The 19502-nt window shown below is 51.8% G+C and overlaps 2 non-coding genes across 2 annotated transcripts; both read right to left on the bottom strand.

Annotated features, from left to right (window-relative positions):
* Positions 1-1162: 1162 nt before the first annotated feature.
* Trnas-cga lies at positions 1163-1237 on the bottom strand. The gene has a single exon. It is a non-coding gene; the product is annotated as a tRNA-Ser (tRNA).
* A 3836-nt stretch (positions 1238-5073) lies between these two features.
* Trnas-cga lies at positions 5074-5148 on the bottom strand. The gene has a single exon. It is a non-coding gene; the product is annotated as a tRNA-Ser (tRNA).
* Positions 5149-19502: the final 14354 nt, after the last annotated feature.

Below are 19502 nucleotides of genomic sequence, written 5' to 3' on the forward strand. Positions count from 1 at the left end.
GGCAAGTGCTCTACCAACTGAGCTACCGAAGCACGACTCACGCCCGGTACTCACAGCTTTACTTCTGCCAGTACCTCGTCTCCTACCTTCCAAACTTTACAGAAGCTCTCCTGCGAACCTTGCAGGACTAGCACTCCTGAAAGAAAGGATATTGCGGAGACATGGCTTAGCCACAGCCTGGGGGATGTTTCCAGAATGAGATTTTCACTCTGCAGCGTAGTGTGCGCTGATATGAAACTTCCTGGCAGGTTACAACTGTGTGCCCGACCGAGACTCGAACTCGGGACCTTTGCCTTTCGCGGGCAAGTGCTCTACCAACTGAGCTACCGAAGCACGACTCACGCCCGGTACTCACAGCTTTACTTCTGCCAGTACCTCGTCTCCTACCTTCCAAACTTTACAGAAGCTCTCCTGCGAACCTTGCAGGACTAGCACTCCTGAAAGAAAGGATATTGCGTAGACATGGCTTAGCCACAGCCTGGGGGATGTTTCCAGAATGAGATTTTCACTCTGCAGCGGAGTGTGCGCTGATATGAAACTTCCTGGCAGGTTAAAACTGTGTGCCCGACCGAGACTCGAACTCGGGACCTTTGCCTTTCGCGGGCAAGTGCTCTACCAACTGAGCTACCGAAGCACGACTCACGCCCGGCACTCACAGCTTTACTTCTGCCAGTACCTCGTCTCCTACCTTCCAAACTTTACAGAAGCTCTCCTGCGAACCTTGCAGGACTAGCACTCCTGAAAGAAAGGATATTGCGGAGACATGGCTTAGCCACAGCCTGGGGGATGTTTCCAGAATGAGATTTTCACTCTGCAGCGGAGTGTGCGCTGATATGAAACTTCCTGGCAGGTTAAAACTGTGTGCCCGACCGAGACTCGAACTCGGGGCCTTTGCCTTTCGCGGGCAAGTGCTCTACCAACTGAGCTACCGAAGCACGACTCACGCCCGGTACTCACAGCTTTACTTCTGCCAGTACCTCGTCTCCTACCTTCCAAACTTTACAGAAGCTCTCCTGCGAACCTTGCAGGACTAGCACTCCTGATAGAAAGGATATTGCGTAGACATGGCTTAGCCACAGCCTGGGGGATGTTTCCAGAATGAGATTTTCACTCTGCAGCGGAGTGTGCGCTGATATGAAACTTCGTGGCAGGTTAAAACTGTGTGCCCGACCGAGACTCGAACTCGGGACCTTTGCCTTTCGGGGGCAAGTGCTCTACCAACTGAGCTACCGAAGCACGACTCACGCCCGGTACTCACAGCTTTACTTCTGCCAGTACCTCGTCTCCTACCTTCCAAACTTTACAGAAGCGCTCCTGCGAACCTTGCAGGACTAGCACTCCTGAAAGAAAGGATATTGCGGAGACATGGCTTAGCCACAGCCTGGGGGATGTTTCCAGAATGAGATTTTCACTCTGCAGCGGAGTGTGCGCTGATATGAAACTTCCTGGCAGGTTAAAACTGTGTGCCCGACCGAGACTCGAACTCGGGACCTTTGCCTTTCGCGGGCAAGTGCTCTACCAACTGAGCTACCGAAGCACGACTCACGCCCGGTACTCACAGCTTTACTTCTGCCAGTACCTCGTCTCCTACCTTCCAAACTTTACAGAAGCTCTCCTGCGAACCTTGCAGGACTAGCACTCCTGAAAGAAAGGATATTGCGGAGACATGGCTTAGCCACAGCCTGGGGGATGTTTCCAGAATGAGATTTTCACTCTGCAGCGGAGTGTGCGCTGATATGAAACTTCCTGGCAGGTTACAACTGTGTGCCCGACCGAGACTCGAACTCGGGACCTTTGCCTTTCGCGGGCAAGTGCTCTACCAACTGAAGCTACCGAAGCACGACTCACGGGCGGTACTCACAGCTTTACTTCTGCCAGTACCTCGTCTCCTACCTTCCAAACTTTACAGAAGCTCTCCTGCGAACCTTGCAGGACTAGCACTCCTGAAAGAAAGGATATTGCGTAGACATGGCTTAGCCACAGCCTGGGGGATGTTTCCAGAATGAGATTTTCACTCTGCAGCGGAGTGTGCGCTGATATGAAACTTCCTGGCAGGTTAAAACTGTGTGCCCGACCGAGACTCGAACTCGGGACCTTTGCCTTTCGCGGGCAAGTGCTCTACCAACTGAGCTACCGAAGCACGACTCACGCCCGGTACTCACAGCTTTACTTCTGCCAGTACCTCGTCTCCTACCTTCCAAACTTTACAGAAGCTCTCCTGCGAACCTTGCAGGATTAGCACTCCCGAAAGAAAGGATATTGCGGAGACATGGCTTAGCCACAGCCTGGGGGATGTTTCCAGAATGAGATTTTCACTCTGCAGCGGAGTGTGCGCTGATATGAAACTTCCTGGCAGGTTACAACTGTGTGCCCGACCGAGACTCGAACTCGGGACCTTTGCCTTTCGCGGGCAAGTGCTCTACCAACTGAGCTACCGAAGCACGACTCACGCCCGGTACTCACAGCTCTACTTCTGCCAGTACCTCGTCTCCTACCTTCCAAACTTTACAGAAGCTCTCCTGCGAACCTTGCAGGACTAGCACTCCTGAAAGAAAGGATATTGCGGAGACATGGCTTAGCCACAGCCTGGGGGATGTTTCCAGAATGAGATTTTCACTCTGCAGCGGAGTGTGCGCTGATATGAAACTTCCTGGCAGGTTAAAACTGTGTGCCCGACCGAGACTCGAACTCGTGACCTTTGCCTTTCGCGGGCAAGTGCTCTACCAACTGAGCTACCGAAGCACGGCTCACGCCCGGTACTCACAGCTTTACTTCTGCCAGTACCTCGTCTCCTACCTTCCAAACTTTACAGAAGCTCTCCTGCGAACCTTGCAGGACTAGCACTCCTGAAAGAAAGGATATTGCGGAGACATGGCTTAGCCACAGCCTGGGGGATGTTTCCAGAATGAGATTTTCACTCTGCAGCGGAGTGTGCGCTGATATGAAACTTCCTGGCAGGTTAAAACTGTGTGCCCGACCGAGACTCGAACTCGGGACCTTTGCCTTTCGCGGGCAAGTGCTCTACCAACTGAGCTACCGAAGCACGACTCACGCCCGGTACTCACAGCTTTACTTCTGCCAGTACCTCGTCTCCTACCTTCCAAACTTTACAGAAGCTCTCCTGCGAACCTTGCAGGACTAGCACTCCTGAAAGAAAGGATATTGCAGAGACATGGCTTAGCCACAGCCTGGGGGATGTTTCCAGAATGAGATTTTCACTCTGCAGCGGAGTGTGCGCTGATATGAAACTTCCTGGCAGGTTAAAACTGTGTGCCCGACCGAGACTCGAACTCGGGACCTTTGCCTTTCGCGGGCAAGTGCTCTACCAACTGAGCTACCGAAGCACGACTCACGCCCGGTACTCACAGCTTTACTTCTGCCAGTACCTCGTCTCCTACCTTCCAAACTTTACAGAAGCTCTCCTGCGAACCTTGCAGGACTAGCACTCCTGAAAGAAAGGATATTGCGGAGACATGGCTTAGCCACAGCCTGGGGGATGTTTCCAGAATGAGATTTTCACTCTGCAGCGGAGTGTGCGCTGATATGAAACTTCCTGGCAGGTTAAAACTGTGTGCCTGACCGAGACTCGAACTCGGGACCTTTGCCTTTCGCGGGCAAGTGCTCTACCAACTGAGCTACCGAAGCACGACTCACGCCCGGTACTCACAGCTTTACTTCTGCCAGTACCTCGTCTCCTACCTTCCAAACTTTACAGAAGCTCTCCTGCGAACCTTGCAGGACTAGCACTCCTGAAAGAAAGGATATTGCGGAGACATGGCTTAGCCACAGCCTGGGGGATGTTTCCAGAATGAGATTTTCACTCTGCAGCGGTGTGTGCGCTGATATGAGACTTCCTGGCAGGTTAAAACTGTGTGCCCGACCGAGACTCGAACTCGGGACCTTTGCCTTTCGCGGGCAAGTGCTCTACCAACTGAGCTACCGAAGCACGACTCACGCCCGGTACTCACAGCTTTACTTCTGCCAGTACCTCGTCTCCTACCTTCCAAACTTTACAGAAGCTCTCCTGCGAACCTTGCAGGACTAGCACTCCTGAAAGAAAGGATATTGCGGAGACATGGCCTAGCCACAGCCTGGGGGATGTTTCCAGAATGAGATTTTCACTCTGCAGCGGAGTGTGCGCTGATATGAAACTTCCTGGCAGGTTAAAACTGTGTTCCCGACCGAGACTCGAACTCAGGACCTTTGCCTTTCGCGGGCAAGTGCCCTACCAACTGAGCTACCGAAGCACGACTCACGCCCGGTACTCACAGCTTTACTTCTGCCAGTACCTCGTCTCCTACCTTCCAAACTTTACAGCTCTCCTGCGAACCTTGCAGGACTAGCACTCCTGAAAGAAAGGATATTGCGGAGACATGGCTTAGCCACAGCCTGGGGGATGTTTCCAGAATGAGATTTTCACTCTGCAGCGGAGTGTGCGCTGATATGAAACTTCCTGGCAGGTTAAAACTGTGTGCCCGACCGAGACTCGAACTCGGGACCTTTGCCTTTCGCGGGCAAGTGCTCTACCAACTGAGCTACCGAAGCACGACTCACGCCCGGTACTCACAGCTTTACTTCTGCCAGTACCTCGTCTCCTACCTTCCAAACTTTACAGAAGCTCTCCTGCGAACCTTGCAGGACTAGCACTCCTGAAAGAAAGGATATTGCGGAGACATGGCCTAGCCACAGCCTGGGGGATGTTTCCAGAATGAGATTTTCACTCTGCAGCGGAGTGTGCGCTGATATGAAACTTCCTGGCAGGTTAAAACTGTGTGCCCGACCGAGACTCGAACTCGGGACCTTTGCCTTTCGCGGGCAAGTGCTCTACCAACTGAGCTACCGAAGCACGACTCACGCCCGGTACTCACAGCTTTACTTCTGCCAGTACCTCGTCTCCTACCTTCCAAACTTTACAGAAGCTCTCCTGCGAACCTTGCAGGACTAGCACTCCTGAAAGAAAGGATATTGCGGAGACATGGCTTAGCCACAGCCTGGGGGATGTTTCCAGAATGAGATTTTCACTCTGCAGCGGAGTGTGCGCTGATATGAAACTTCCTGGCAGGTTACAACTGTGTGCCCGACCGAGACTCGAACTCGGGACCTTTGCCTTTCGAGGGCAAGTGCTCTACCAACTGAGCTACCGAAGCACGACTCACGCCCGGTACTCACAGCTTTACTTCTGTCAGTACCTCGTCTCCTACCTTCCAAACTTTACAGAAGCTCTCCTGCGAACCTTGCAGGACTAGCACTCCTGAAAGAAAGGATATTGCGTAGACATGGCTTAGCCACAGCCTGGGGGATGTTTCCAGAATGAGATTTTCACTCTGCAGCGGAGTGTGCGCTGATATGAAACTTCCTGGCAGGTTAAAACTGTGTGCCCGACCGAGACTCGAACTCGGGACCTTTGCCTTTCGCGGGCAAGTGCTCTACCAACTGAGCTACCGAAGCACGACTCACGCCCGGTACTCACAGCTTTACTTCTGCCAGTACCTCGTCTCCTACCTTCCAAACTTTACAGAAGCTCTCCTGCGAACCTTGCAGGACTAGCACTCCTGAAAGAAAGGATATTGCGGAGACATGGCTTAGCCACAGCCTGGGGGATGTTTCCAGAATGAGATTTTCACTCTGCAGCGGAGTGTGCGCTGATATGAAACTTCCTGGCAGGTTACAACTGTGTGCCCGAACGAGACTCGAACTCGGGACCTTTGCCTTTCGCGGGCAAGTGCTCTACCAACTGAGCTACCGAAGCACGACTCACGCCCGGTACTCACAGCTTTACTTCTGCCAGTACCTCGTCTCCTACCTTCCAAACTTTACAGAAGCTCTCCTGCGAACCTTGCAGGACTAGCACTCCTGAAAGAAAGGATATTGCGTAGACATGGCTTAGCCACAGCCTGGGGGATGTTTCCAGAATGAGATTTTCACTCTGCAGCGGAGTGTGCGCTGATATGAAACTTCCTGGCAGGTTAAAACTGTGTGCCCGACCGAGACTCGAACTCGGGACCTTTGCCTTTCGCGGGCAAGTGCTCTACCAACTGAGCTACCGAAGCACGACTCACGCCCGGTACTCACAGCTTTACTTCTGCCAGTACCTCGTCTCCTACCTTCCAAACTTTACAGAAGCTCTCCTGCGAACCTTGCAGGACTAGCACTCCTGAAAGAAAGGATATTGCGGAGACATGGCTTAGCCACAGCCTGGGGGATGTTTCCAGAATGAGATTTTCACTCTGCAGCGGAGTGTGCGCTGATATGAAACTTCCTGGCAGGTTAAAACTGTGTGCCCGACCGAGACTCGAACTCGGGACCTTTGCCTTTCGCGGGCAAGTGCTCTACCAACTGAGCTACCGAAGCACGACTCACGCCCGGTACTCACAGCTTTACTTCTGCCAGTACCTCGTCTCCTACCTTCCAAACTTTACAGAAGCTCTCCTGCGAACCTTGCAGGACTAGCACTCCTGAAAGAAAGGATATTGCGGAGACATGGCTTAGCCACAGCCTGGGGGATGTTTCCAGAATGAGATTTTCACTCTGCAGCGGAGTGTGCGCTGATATGAAACTTCCTGGCAGGTTACAACTGTGTGCCCGACCGAGACTCGAACTCGGGACCTTTGCCTTTCGCGGGCAAGTGCTCTACCAACTGAGCTACCGAAGCACGACTCACGCCCGGTACTCACAGCTTTACTTCTGCCAGTACCTCGTCTCCTACCTTCCAAACTTTACAGAAGTTCTCCTGCGAACCTTGCAGGACTAGCACTCCTGAAAGAAAGGATATTGCGTAGACATGGCTTAGCCACAGCCTGGGGGATGTTTCCAGAATGAGATTTTCACTCTGCAGCGGAGTGTGCGCTGATATGAAACTTCCTGGCAGGTTAAAACTGTGTGCCCGACCGAGATTCGAACTCGGGACCTTTGCCTTTCGCGGGCAAGTGCTCTACCAACTGAGCTACCGAAGCACGACTCACGCCCGGTACTCACAGCTTTACTTCTGCCAGTACCTCGTCTCCTACCTTCCAAACTTTACAGAAGCTCTCCTGCGAACCTTGCAGGACTAGCACTCCTGAAAGAAAGGATATTGCGGAGACATGGCTTAGCCACAGCCTGGGGGATGTTTCCAGAATGAGATTTTCACTCTGCAGCGGAGTGTGCGCTGATATGAAACTTCCTGGCAGGTTACAACTGTGTGCCCGACCGAGACTCGAACTCGGGACCTTTGCCTTTCGCGGGCAAGTGCTCTACCAACTGAGCTACCGAAGCACGACTCACGCCCGGTACTCACAGCTTTACTTCTGCCAGTACCTCGTCTCCTACCTTCCAAACTTTACAGAAGCTCTCCTGCGAACCTTGCAGGACTAGCACTCCTGAAAGAAAGGATATTGCGGAGACATGGCTTAGCCACAGCCTGGGGGATGTTTCCAGAATGAGATTTTCACTCTGCAGCGGAGTGTGCGCTGATATGAAACTTCCTGGCAGGTTAAAACTGTGTGCCCGACCGAGACTCGAACTCGGGACCTTTGCCTTTCGCGGGCAAGTGCTCTACCAACTGAGCTACCGAAGCACGACTCACGCCCGGTACTCACAGCTTTACTTCTGCCAGTACCTCGTCTCCTACCTTCCAAACTTTACAGAAGCTCTCCTGCGAACCTTGCAGGACTAGCACTCCTGAAAGAAAGGATATTGCGGAGACATGGCTTAGCCACAGCCTGGGGGATGTTTCCAGAATGAGATTTTCACTCTGCAGCGGAGTGTGCGCTGATATGAAACTTCCTGGCAGGTTAAAACTGTGTGCCCGACCGAGACTCGAACTCGGGACCTTTGCCTTTCGCGGGCAAGTGCTCTACCAACTGAGCTACCGAAGCACGACTCACGCCCGGTACTCACAGCTTTACTTCTGCCAGTACCTCGTCTCCTACCTTCCAAACTTTACAGAAGCTCTCCTGCGAACCTTGCAGGACTAGCACTCCTGAAAGAAAGGATATTGCGGAGACATGGCTTAGCCACAGCCTGGGGGATGTTTCCAGAATGAGATTTTCACTCTGCAGCGGAGTGTGCGCTGATATGAAACTTCCTGGCAGGTTAAAACTGTGTGCCCGATCGAGACTCGAACTCGGGACCTTTGCCTTTCGCGGGCAAGTGCTCTACCAACTGAGCTACCGAAGCACGACTCACGCCCGGTACTCACAGCTTTACTTCTGCCAGTACCTCGTCTCCTACCTTCCAAACTTTACAGAAGCTCTCCTGCGAACCATGCAGGACTAGCACTCCTGAAAGAAAGGATATTGCGGAGACATGGCTTAGCCACAGCCTGGGGGATGTTTCCAGAATGAGATTTTCACTCTGCAGCGGAGTGTGCGCTGATATGAAACTTCCTGGCAGGTTAAAACTGTGTGCCCGACCGAGACTCGAACTCGGGACCTTTGCCTTTCGCGGGCAAGTGCTCTACCAACTGAGCTACCGAAGCACGACTCACGCCCGGTACTCACAGCTTTACTTCTGCCAGTACCTCGTCTCCTACCTTCCAAACTTTACAGAAGCTCTCCTGCGAACCTTGCAGGACTAGCACTCCTGAAAGAAAGGATATTGCGGAGACATGGCTTAGCCACAGCCTGGGGGATGTTTCCAGAATGAGATTTTCACTCTGCAGCGGAGTGTGCGCTGATATGAAACTTCCTGGCAGGTTAAAACTGTGTGCCCGACCGAGACTCGAACTCGGGACCTTTGCCTTTCGCGGGCAAGTGCTCTACCAACTGAGCTACCGAAGCACGACTCACGCCCGGTACTCACAGCTTTACTTCTGCCAGTACCTCGTCTCCTACCTTCCAAACTTTACAGAAGCTCTCCTGCGAACCTTGCAGGACTAGCACTCCTGAAAGAAAGGATATTGCGGAGACATGGCTTAGCCACAGCCTGGGGGATGTTTCCAGAATGAGATTTTCACTCTGCAGCGGAGTGTGCGCTGATATGAAACTTCCTGGCAGGTTAAAACTGTGTGCCCGACCGAGACTCGAACTCGGGACCTTTGCCTTTCGCGGGCAAGTGCTCTACCAACTGAGCTACCGAAGCACGACTCACGCCCGGTACTCACAGCTTTACTTCTGCCAGTACCTCGTCTCCTACCTTCCAAACTTTACAGAAGCTCTCCTGCGAACCTTGCAGGACTAGCACTCCTGAAAGAAAGGATATTGCGGAGACATGGCTTAGCCACAGCCTGGGGGATGTTTCCAGAATGAGATTTTCACTCTGCAGCGGAGTGTGCGCTGATATGAAACTTCCTGGCAGGTTAAAACTGTGTGCCCGACCGAGACTCGAACTCGGGACCTTTGCCTTTCGCGGGCAAGTGCTCTACCAACTGAGCTACCGAAGCACGACTCACGCCCGGTACTCACAGCTTTACTTCTGCCAGTACCTCGTCTCCTACCTTCCAAACTTTACAGAAGCTCTCCTGCGAACCTTGCAGGACTAGCACTCCTGAAAGAAAGGATATTGCGGAGACATGGCTTAGCCACAGCCTGGGGGATGTTTCCAGAATGAGATTTTCACTCTGCAGCGGAGTGTGCGCTGATATGAAACTTCCTGGCAGGTTAAAACTGTGTGCCCGACCGAGACTCGAACTCGGGACCTTTGCCTTTCGCGGGCAAGTGCTCTACCAACTGAGCTACCGAAGCACGACTCACGCCCGGTACTCACAGCTTTACTTCTGCCAGTACCTCGTCTCCTACCTTCCAAACTTTACAGAAGCTCTCCTGCGAACCTTGCAGGACTAGCACTCCTGAAAGAAAGGATATTGCCGAGACATGGCTTAGCCACAGCCTGGGGGATGTTTCCAGAATGAGATTTTCACTCTGCAGCGGAGTGTGCGCTGATATGAAACTTCCTGGCAGGTTAAAACTGTGGGCCCGACCGAGACTCGAACTCGGGACCTTTGCCTTTCGCGGGCAAGTGCTCTACCAACTGAGCTACCGAAGCACGACTCACTCCCGGTACTCACAGCCTTACTTCTGCCAGTACCTCGTCTCCTACCTTCCAAACTTTACAGAAGCTCTCCTGCGGACCTTGCAGGACTAGCACTCCTGAAAGAAAGGATATTGCCGAGACATGGCTTAGCCACAGCCTGGGGGATGTTTCCAGAATGAGATTTTCACTCTGCAGCGGAGTGTGCGCTGATATGAAACTTCCTGGCAGGTTAAAACTGTGTGCCCGACCGAGACTCGAACTCGGGACCATTGCCTTTCGCGGGCAAGTGCTCTACCAACTGAGCTTCCGAAGCACGACTCACGCCCGGTACTCACAGCTTTACTTCTGCCAGTACCTCGTCTCCTACCTTCCAAACTTTACAGAAGCTCTCCTGCGAACCTTGCAGGACTAGCACTCCTGAAAGAAAGGATATTGCGGAGACATGGCTTAGCCACAGCCTGGGGGATGTTTCCAGAATGAGATTTTCACTCTGCAGCGGAGTGTGCGCTGATATGAAACTTCCTGGCAGGTTAAAACTGTGTGCCCGACCGAGACTCGAACTCGGGGCCTTTGCCTTTCGCGGGCAAGTGCTCTACCAACTGAGCTACCGAAGCACGACTCACGCCCGGTACTCACAGCTTTACTTCTGCCAGTACCTCGTCTCCTACCTTCCAAACTTTACAGAAGCTCTCCTGCGAACCTTGCAGGACTAGCACTCCTGAAAGAAAGGATATTGCGGAGACATGGCTTAGCCACAGCCTGGGGGATGTTTCCAGAATGAGATTTTCACTCTGCAGCGGAGTGTGCGCTGATATGAAACTTCCTGGCAGGTTAAAACTGTGTGCCCGACCGAGACTCGAACTCGGGACCTTTGCCTTTCGCGGGCAAGTGCTCTACCAACTGAGCTACCGAAGCGCGACTCACGCCCGGTACTCACAGCTTTACTTCTGCCAGTACCTCGTCTCCTACCTTCCAAACTTTACAGAAGCTCTCCTGCGAACCTTGCAGGACTAGCACTCCTGAAAGAAAGGATATTGCGGAGACATGGCTTAGCCACAGCCTGGGGGATGTTTCCAGAATGAGATTTTCACTCTGCAGCGGAGTGTGCGCTGATATGAAACTTCCTGGCAGGTTAAAACTGTGTGCCCGACCGAGACTCGAACTCGGGACCTTTGCCTTTCGCGGGCAAGTGCTCTACCAACTGAGCTACCGAAGCACGACTCACGGCCGGTACTCACAGCTTTACTTCTGATAGTACCTCGTCTCCTACCTTCCAAACTTTACAGAAGCTCTCCTGCGAACCTTGCAGGACTAGCACTCCTGAAAGAAAGGATATTGCGGAGACATGGCTTAGCCACAGCCTGGGGGATGTTTCCAGAATGAGATTTTCACTCTGCAGCGGAGTGTGCGCTGATATGAAACTTCCTGGCAGGTTAAAACTGTGTGCCCGACCGAGACTCGAACTCGGGACCTTTGCCTTTCGCGGGCAAGTTTCATATCAGCGCACACTCCGCCGCAGAGTGAAAATCTCATTCTGGAAACATCCCCCAGGCTGTCGCTAAGCCATGTCTCCGCAATATCCTTTCTTTCAGGAGTGCTAGTCCTGCAAGGTTCGCAGGAGAGCTTCTGTAAAGGTTGGAAGGTAGGAGACGAGGTACTGGCAGAAGTAAAGCTGTGAGTACCGGGCGTGAGTCGTGCTTCGGTAGCTCAGTTGGTAGAGCACTTGCCCGCGAAAGGCAAAGGTCCCGATTTCGAGTCTCGGTCGGGCACACAGTTTTAACCTGCCAGGAAGTTTCATATCAGCGCACACTCCGCTGCAGAGTGAAAATCTCATTCTGGAAACATCCCCCAGGCTGTGGCTAAGCCATGTCTCCGCAATATCCTTTCTTTCAGGAGTGCTAGTCCTGCAATGTTCGCAGGAGAGCTTCTGTAAAGTTTGGAAGGTAGGAGACGAGGTACTGGCAGAAGTAAAGCTATGAGTACCGGGCGTGAGTCGTGCTTCGGTAGCTCAGTTGGTAGAGCACTTGCCCGCGAAAGGCAAAGGTCCCGAGTTCGAGTCTCGGTCGGGCACACAGTTTTAACCTGCCAGGAAGTTTCATATCAGCGCACACTCCGCTGCAGAGTGAAAATCTCATTCTGGAAACATCCCCCAGGCTGTGGCTAAGCCATGTCTCCGCAATATCCTTTCTTTCAGGAGTGCTAGTCCTGCAAGGTTCGCAGGAGAGCTTCTGTAAAGTTTGGAAGGTAGGAGACGAGGTACTGGCAGAAGTAAAGCTGTGAGTACCGGGCGTGAGTCGTGCTTCGGTAGCTCAGTTGGTAGAGCACTTGCCCGCGAAAGGCAAAGGTCCCGAGTTTGAGTCTCGGTCGGGCACACAGTTTTAACCTGCCAGGAAGTTTCATATCAGCGCACACTCCGCTGCAGAGTGAAAATCTCATTCTGGAAACATCCCCCAGGCTGTGGCTAAGCCATGTCTCCGCAATATCCTTTCTTTCAGGAGTGCTAGTCCTGCAAGGTTCGCAGGAGAGCTTCTGTAAAGTTTGGGAGGTAGGAGACGAGGTACTGGCAGAAGTAAAGCTGTGAGTACCGGGCGTGAGTCGTGCTTCGGTAGCTCAGTTGGTAGAGCACTTGCCCGCGAAAGGCAAAGGTCCCGAGTTCGAGTCTCGGTCGGGCACACAGTTTTAACCTGCCAGGAAGTTTCATATCAGCGCACACTCCGCTGCAGAGTGAAAATCTCATTCTGGAAACATCCCCCAGGCTGTGGCTAAGCCATGTCTCCGCAATATCCTTTCTTTCAGGAGTGCTAGCCCTGCAAGGTTCGCAGGAGAGCTTCTGTTAAGTTTGGAAGGTAGGAGACGAGGTACTGGCAGAAGTAAAGCTGTGAGTACCGGGCGTGAGTCGTGCTTCGGTAGCTCAGTTTGTAGAGCACTTGCCCGCGAAAGGCAAAGGTCCCGAGTTCGAGTCTCGGTCGGGCACACAGTTTTAACCTGCCAGGAAGTTTCATATCAGCGCACACTCCGCTGCAGAGTGAAAATCTCATTCTGGAAACATCCCCCAGGCTGTGGCTAAGCCATGTCTCCGCAATATCCTTTCTTTCAGGGGTGCTAGTCCTGCAAGGTTCGCAGGAGAGCTTCTGTAAAGTTTGGAAGGTAGGAGACGAGGTACTGGCAGAAGTAAAGCTGTGAGTACCGGGCGTGAGTCGTGCTTCGGTAGCTCAGTTGGTAGAGCACTTGCCCGCGAAAGGCAAAGGTCCCGAGTTCGAGTCTCGGTCGGGCACACAGTTTTAACCTGCCAGGAAGTTTCATATCAGCGCACACTCCGCTGCAGAGTGAAAATCTCATTCTGGAAACATCCCCCAGGCTGTGGCTAAGCCATGTCTCCGCAATATCCTTTCTTTCAGGAGTGCTAGTCCTGCAAGGTTCGCAGGAGAGCTTCTGTAAAGTTTGGAAGGTAGGAGACGAGGTACTGCAGAAATAAAGCTGTGAGTACCGGGCGTGAGTCGTGCTTCGGTAACTCAGTTGGTAGAGCACTTGCCCGCGAAAGACAAAGGTCCCGAGTTCGAGTCTCGGTCGGGCACACAGTTTTAACCTGCCAGGAAGTTTCATATCAGCGCACACTCCGCTGCAGAGTGAAAATCTCATTCTGGAAACATCCCCCAGGCTGTGGCTAAGCCATGTCTCCGCAATATCCTTTCTTTCAGGAGTGCTAGTCCTGCAAGGTTCGCAGGAGAGCTTCTGTAAAGTTTGGAAGGTAGGAGACGAGGTACTGGCAGAAGTAAAGCTGTGAGTACCGGGCGTGAGTCGTGCTTCGGTAGCTCAGTTGGTAGAGCACTTGCCCGCGAAAGGCAAAGGTCCCGAGTTCGAGTCTCGGTCGGGCACACAGTTTTAACCTGCCAGGAAGTTTCATATCAGCGCACACTCCGCTGCAGAGTGAAAATCTCATTCTGGAAACATCCCCCAGGCTGTGGCTAAGCCATGTCTACGCAATATCCTTTCTATCAGGAGTGCTAGTCCTGCAAGGTTCGCAGGAGAGCTTCTGTAAAGTTTGGAAGGTAGGAGACGAGGTACTGGCAGAAGTAAAGCTGTGAGTACCGGGCGTGAGTCGTGCTTCGGTAGCTCAGTTGGTAGAGCACTTGCCCGCGAAAGGCAAAGGTCCCGAGTTCGAGTCTCGGTCGGGCACACAGTTTTAACCTGCCAGGAAGTTTCATATCAGTGCACACTCCGCTGCAGAGTGAAAATCTCATTCTGGAAACATCCCCCAGGCTGTGGCTAAGCCATGTCTCCGCAATATCCTTTCTTTCAGGAGTGCTAGTCCTGCAAGGTTCGCAGGAGAGCTTCTGTAAAGTTTGGAAGGAAGGAGACGAGGTACTGGCAGAAATAAAGCTGTGAGTACCGGGCGTGAGTCGTGCTTCGGTAGCTCAGTTGGTAGAGCACTTGCCCGCGAAAGGCAAAGGTCCCGAGTTCGAGTCTCGGTCGGTCACACAGTTTTAACCTGCCAGGAAGTTTCATATCAGCGCACACTCCGCTGCAGAGTGAAAATCTCATTCTGGAAACATCCCCCATCCTGTGGCTAAGCCATGTCTCCGCAATATCCTTTCTTTCAGGAGTGCTAGTCCTGCAAGGTTCGCAGGAGAGCTGCTGTAAAGTTTGGAAGGTAGGAGACGAGGTACTGGCAGAAGTAAAGCTGTGAGTACCGGGCGTGAGTCGTGCTTCGGTAGCTCAGTTGGTAGAGCACTTGCCCGCGAAAGGCAAAGGTCCCGAGTTCGAGTCTCGGTTGGGCACACAGTTTTAACCTGCCAGGAAGTTTCATATCAGCGCACACTCCGCTGCAGAGTGAAAATCTCATTCTGGAAACATCCCCCAGGCTGTGGCTAAGCCATGTCTCCGCAATATCCTTTCTTTCAGGAGTGCTAGTCCTGCAAGGTTCGCAGGAGAGCTTCTGTAAAGTTTGGAAGGTAGGAGACGAGGTACTGGCAGAAGTAAAGCTGTGAGTACCGGGCGTGAGTCGTGCTTCGGTAGCTCAGTTGGTAGAGCACTTGCCCGCGAAAGGCAAAGGTCCCGAGTTCGAGTCTCGGTCGGGCACACAGTTTTAACCTGCCAGGAAGTTTCATATCAGCGCACACTCCGCTGCAGAGTGAAAATCTCATTCTGGAAACATCCCCCAGGCAGTGGCTAAGCCATGTCTCCGCAATATCCGTTCTTTCAGGAGTGCTAGTCCTGCAAGGTTCGCAGGAGAGCTTCTGTAAAGTTTGGAAGGTAGGAGACGAGGTACTGGCAGAAGTAAAGCTGTGAGTACCGGGCGTGAGTCGTGCTTCGGTAGCTCAGTTGGTAGAGCACTTGCCCGCGAAAGGCAAAGGTCCCGAGTTCCAGTCTCGGTCGGGCACACAGTTTTAACCTGCCAGGAAGTTTCATATCAGCGCACACTCCGCTGCAGAGTGAAAATCTCATTCTGGAAACATCCCCCAGGCTGTGGCTAAGCCATGTCTCCGCAATATCCTTTCTTTCAGGAGTGCTAGTCCTGCAAGGTTCGCAGGAGAGCTTCTGTAAAGTTTGGAAGGTAGGAGACGAGGTACTGGCAGAAGTAAAGCTGTGAGTACCGGGCGTGAGTCGTGCTTCGGTAGCTCAGTTGGTAGAGCACTTGCCTGCGAAAGGCAATGGTCCCGAGTTCGAGTCTCGGTCGGGCACACAGTTTTAACCTGCCAGGAAGTTTCATATCAGCGCACACTCCGCTGCAGAGTGAAAATCTCATTCTGGAAACATCCCCCAGGCTGTGGCTAAGAAATGTCCCCGCAATATCCTTTCTTTGAGGAGTGCTAGTCCTGCAAGGTTCGCAGGAGAGCTTCTGTAAAGTTTGGAAGGTAGGAGACGAGGTACTGGCAGAAGTAAAGCTGTGAGTACGGGGCGTGAGTCGTGCTTCGGTAGCTCAGTTGGTAGAGCACTTGCCCGCGAAAGGCAAAGGTCCCGAGTTCGAGTCTCGGTCGGGCACACAGTTTTAACCTGCCAGGAAGTTTCATATCAGCGCACACTCCGCTGCAGAGTGAAAATCTCATTCTGGAAACATCCCCCAGGCTGTGGCTAAGCCATGTCTCCGCAATATCCTTTCTTTCAGGAGTGCTAGTCCTGCAAGGTTCGCAGGAGAGCTTCTGTAAAGTTTGGAAGGTAGGAGACGAGGTACTGGCAGAAGTAAAGCTGTGAGTACCGGGCGTGAGTCGTGCTTCGGTAGCTCAGTTGGTAGAGCACTTGCCCGCGAAAGGCAAAGGTCCCGAGTTCGAGTCTCGGTCGGGCACACAGTTTTAACCTGCCAGGAAGTTTCGAGTCGGCTGGAAGTCGATTTAATGACTCTCGACGCAATTTGAGTGTTACATCGTCATTAGGAGGCGCTGAACGTTACAATTAACTATCTGTTTTGCGTCGGATTCAAAAATCTAGACTCACAGGAGACGGAACATTTGGTTGGCGAGGCAGCAATATCCCCTTGGAGACAAATCAGCTGGAGGGCGATGTATTGAATCTCGACGCAATTTGAGTGTTCTATCGTCATTAGGAGGCGCTGAACGTTACAATTCACTATCATTTTTGCGTCGGATTTGAAAATCTAGACTCACAGGAGAAGGCTCATATGGTGCCCGAGACAGCAATTTCCTCTTGGAGGCAAGTCGGCTGGAGGCCGATGTATTGAATCGCGACGCAATTTGAGTATTCCATCGTCATTAGGTGGCCCTGAACGTAATAATTAACTATCAGTTTTGTGTCGGGTTCGAAAATATAGACTCACAGGAGAACGATCATAAGGTGCCCGAAGCAGCAATAGACCCTTGGAGACAAGTCGGCTGGAGGACGATGTATTGGATCGCGACGCAATTTGAGTGTTCCATCGTCATTAGGAGGCCCTGAATGTTACAATTAACAATCAGTTTTTCGTCGGATACGAAAATTTAGACTCACTCGAGACGGACCATTAGGTGCCCGAGGCAGCAATATCCCCTTGGAGACCATTTCGCTGGAGGGCGATGTATTGGATCGCAACGCAATTTGAGTGTTCCTTTGTCATTAGGAGGCCCTGAACGTTACAATTAACTATCTGTTTGGCGTCGGATTAGAAAATCTAGACTCACAGGAGAACGACCATAAGGTGCCCGAGGCAGCAATAGACTCTTGGAGACAAGTCGGCTCGAGGCCGATGTCTTGAATCTCGACACAATTTGAGTGTTCCCTTTTCATTAGGAGGGCCTGAACGTAACAATTAACTGCCAGTTTCGCGTCGGATTCGAAAATCTAGACTCACAGGAGACGGAAAATTTGGTGCCAGAGGCAGCAATATCCCCTTGGAGACAAGTGGGCTGAAGGACGATGTTTTGAATCTAGTCGCAATTTGAGTGTTCCATCGTCATTAGGAGGCCCTGAACGTTATAATTAACTATCAGTCTTGTGACGGGTTCGAAAATCTAGACTCACAGGAGAGCGATCATAAGGTGCCCGAGGCAGCAAGAGACCCTTGGAGACAAGTCGGCTGGAGGACGATGTATTGAATCTCGACGCAATTTGAGTGTTCCATCGTCATTAGGAGGCGTTGAACGTAACAATTCACTATCATTTTTGCGTCGGATTCGAAAATCTAGACTCACAGGAGAACGACCATAGGGTGCCCGAGGCAGCAATATCCCCTTGGAGACAAGTCAGTTCGAGGCCGATGTTTTGATTCTCGACGCAATTTGAGTGTTCCATCGTCATTAGGAGGCCCTGAACGTTACAATTAACTATCTGTTTTGCGTCGGATTCGAAAATCTAGACTCACAGGAGAACGAACATAAGGTGCCCGAGGCAGCAATAGACCCTTGGAGACAAATCGGCTGGAAGACGATGTATTGAATCTCGACGCAATTTGAGTGTTCTATCGTCATTAGGAGGCGCTGAACGTTACAATTCACTATAATTTTTGCGTCGGATTCGAAAATCTAGACTCACAGGAGAAGGATCATATGGTGCCGGAGACAGCAATATCCCCTTGGAGAAGAGTCGGCTGGAGGCCGATGTATTGAATCATGACGCAATTTGAGTGTTCCATCGTCATTAGGTGGCCCTGAACATTACAATTAACTATCAGTATTGCGTCGGGTTAGAAAATCTAGACTCACAGGAGATCGATCATAAGGTGCCCGAGGCAGCAATAGACCTTTGGAAACAAGTCGGCTGGAGGACGATGTATTGAATCTCGAAGCAATTTGAGTGTTCTATCGTCATTAGGATGCGCTGAACGTTACAATTTACAATCAGTTTTTCGTCGGATTCGAAAATCTAGACTTACTGGAGACGGACCATAAGGTGCCCGAGGCAGCAATATCCCCTTCGAGACCAGTCCGCTGGAGGTCGATGTATTGAATCGCGACGAAATTTGAGTGCTCCATCGTCATTAGGAGGCCCTGAACGTTACAATTAACTATCAGTTTTGCGTCGGGTTCGAAAATCTAGACTCACAGGAGATCGATCATAAGGTGCCCGAGACAGCAATATCCCCTTGGAGACAAATCGGCTGGTGGACGATGTATTGAATCTCGCCGCAATTTGAGTGTTCTATCGTCATTAGGAGGCGCTGAACCTTACAATTCCCTATCATTTTTGCGTCGGATTCGAAAATCTAGACTCTCAAGAGACGGCTCATATGGTGCCCGATACAGCATTATCCCATTGGAGACAAGTCGCCTGGAGGCCGATGTATTGAATCTCGACGCAATTTGAGCGTTCCATCGTCATTAGATGCCCCTGAACGTTAATTTAACTATCAGTTTTGCGTCGGGTTCGAAAATCTAGACTCACAGGAGAACGATCATAAGGTGCCCGAGGCAGCAATAGACCCTTCGAGACAATTCGGCTGGAGGACGCTGTATTGGATCGCGACGCAATTTGAGTGTTCGATCGTCATTAGGAGGCCCTGAATGTTATAATTAACTATCAGTTTTTCGTCGGATTCGAAAATGTAGGCTCACTGGAGACGGATCATTAGGTGCCCGAGGCAGCAATATCACCTTGGAGACCAGTCCGCTGGAGGACGATGTATTGAATCGCGACGCAATTTGAGTGCTCCATCGTCATTAGGAGGCCCTGAACGTTAGAATTAACAATCAGTTTTGCGTCGGATTCGAAAACGTAGAATCACCGGAGACGTACAATGTGGTGCCCGAGGCAGCGTATCCCCTTGGAGACAAGTCGGCTGGAGGACGATGTATTGAATCTCGACGCGATTTGAGTGTTCCTTCGTCATTAGGAGGCCCTGAACGTCACAATTAACTATCTGTTTTGCGTCGGATTCGAAAATCTACTCACAGGAGACGGATCATATGGAGCCCGAGACAGCAATATCCCCTTGGAGACAAGTCGGCTGGAGGCCGATGTATTGAATCGCGACGCAATTTGAGTGTTCCATCGTCATTATGTTTCCCTGAACGTTATAATTAACTATCAGTCTTGTGACGGGTTCGAAAATCTAAACTCACAGGAGAGCGATCATAAGGTGCCCGAGGCAGCAATAGACCCTTGGAGACAAGTCGGCTGGAGGA

This window comes from Schistocerca americana, chromosome 1 (assembly GCF_021461395.2).
Source record: "Schistocerca americana isolate TAMUIC-IGC-003095 chromosome 1, iqSchAmer2.1, whole genome shotgun sequence".
Taxonomy (NCBI): Eukaryota; Metazoa; Arthropoda; class Insecta; order Orthoptera; family Acrididae; genus Schistocerca; species Schistocerca americana.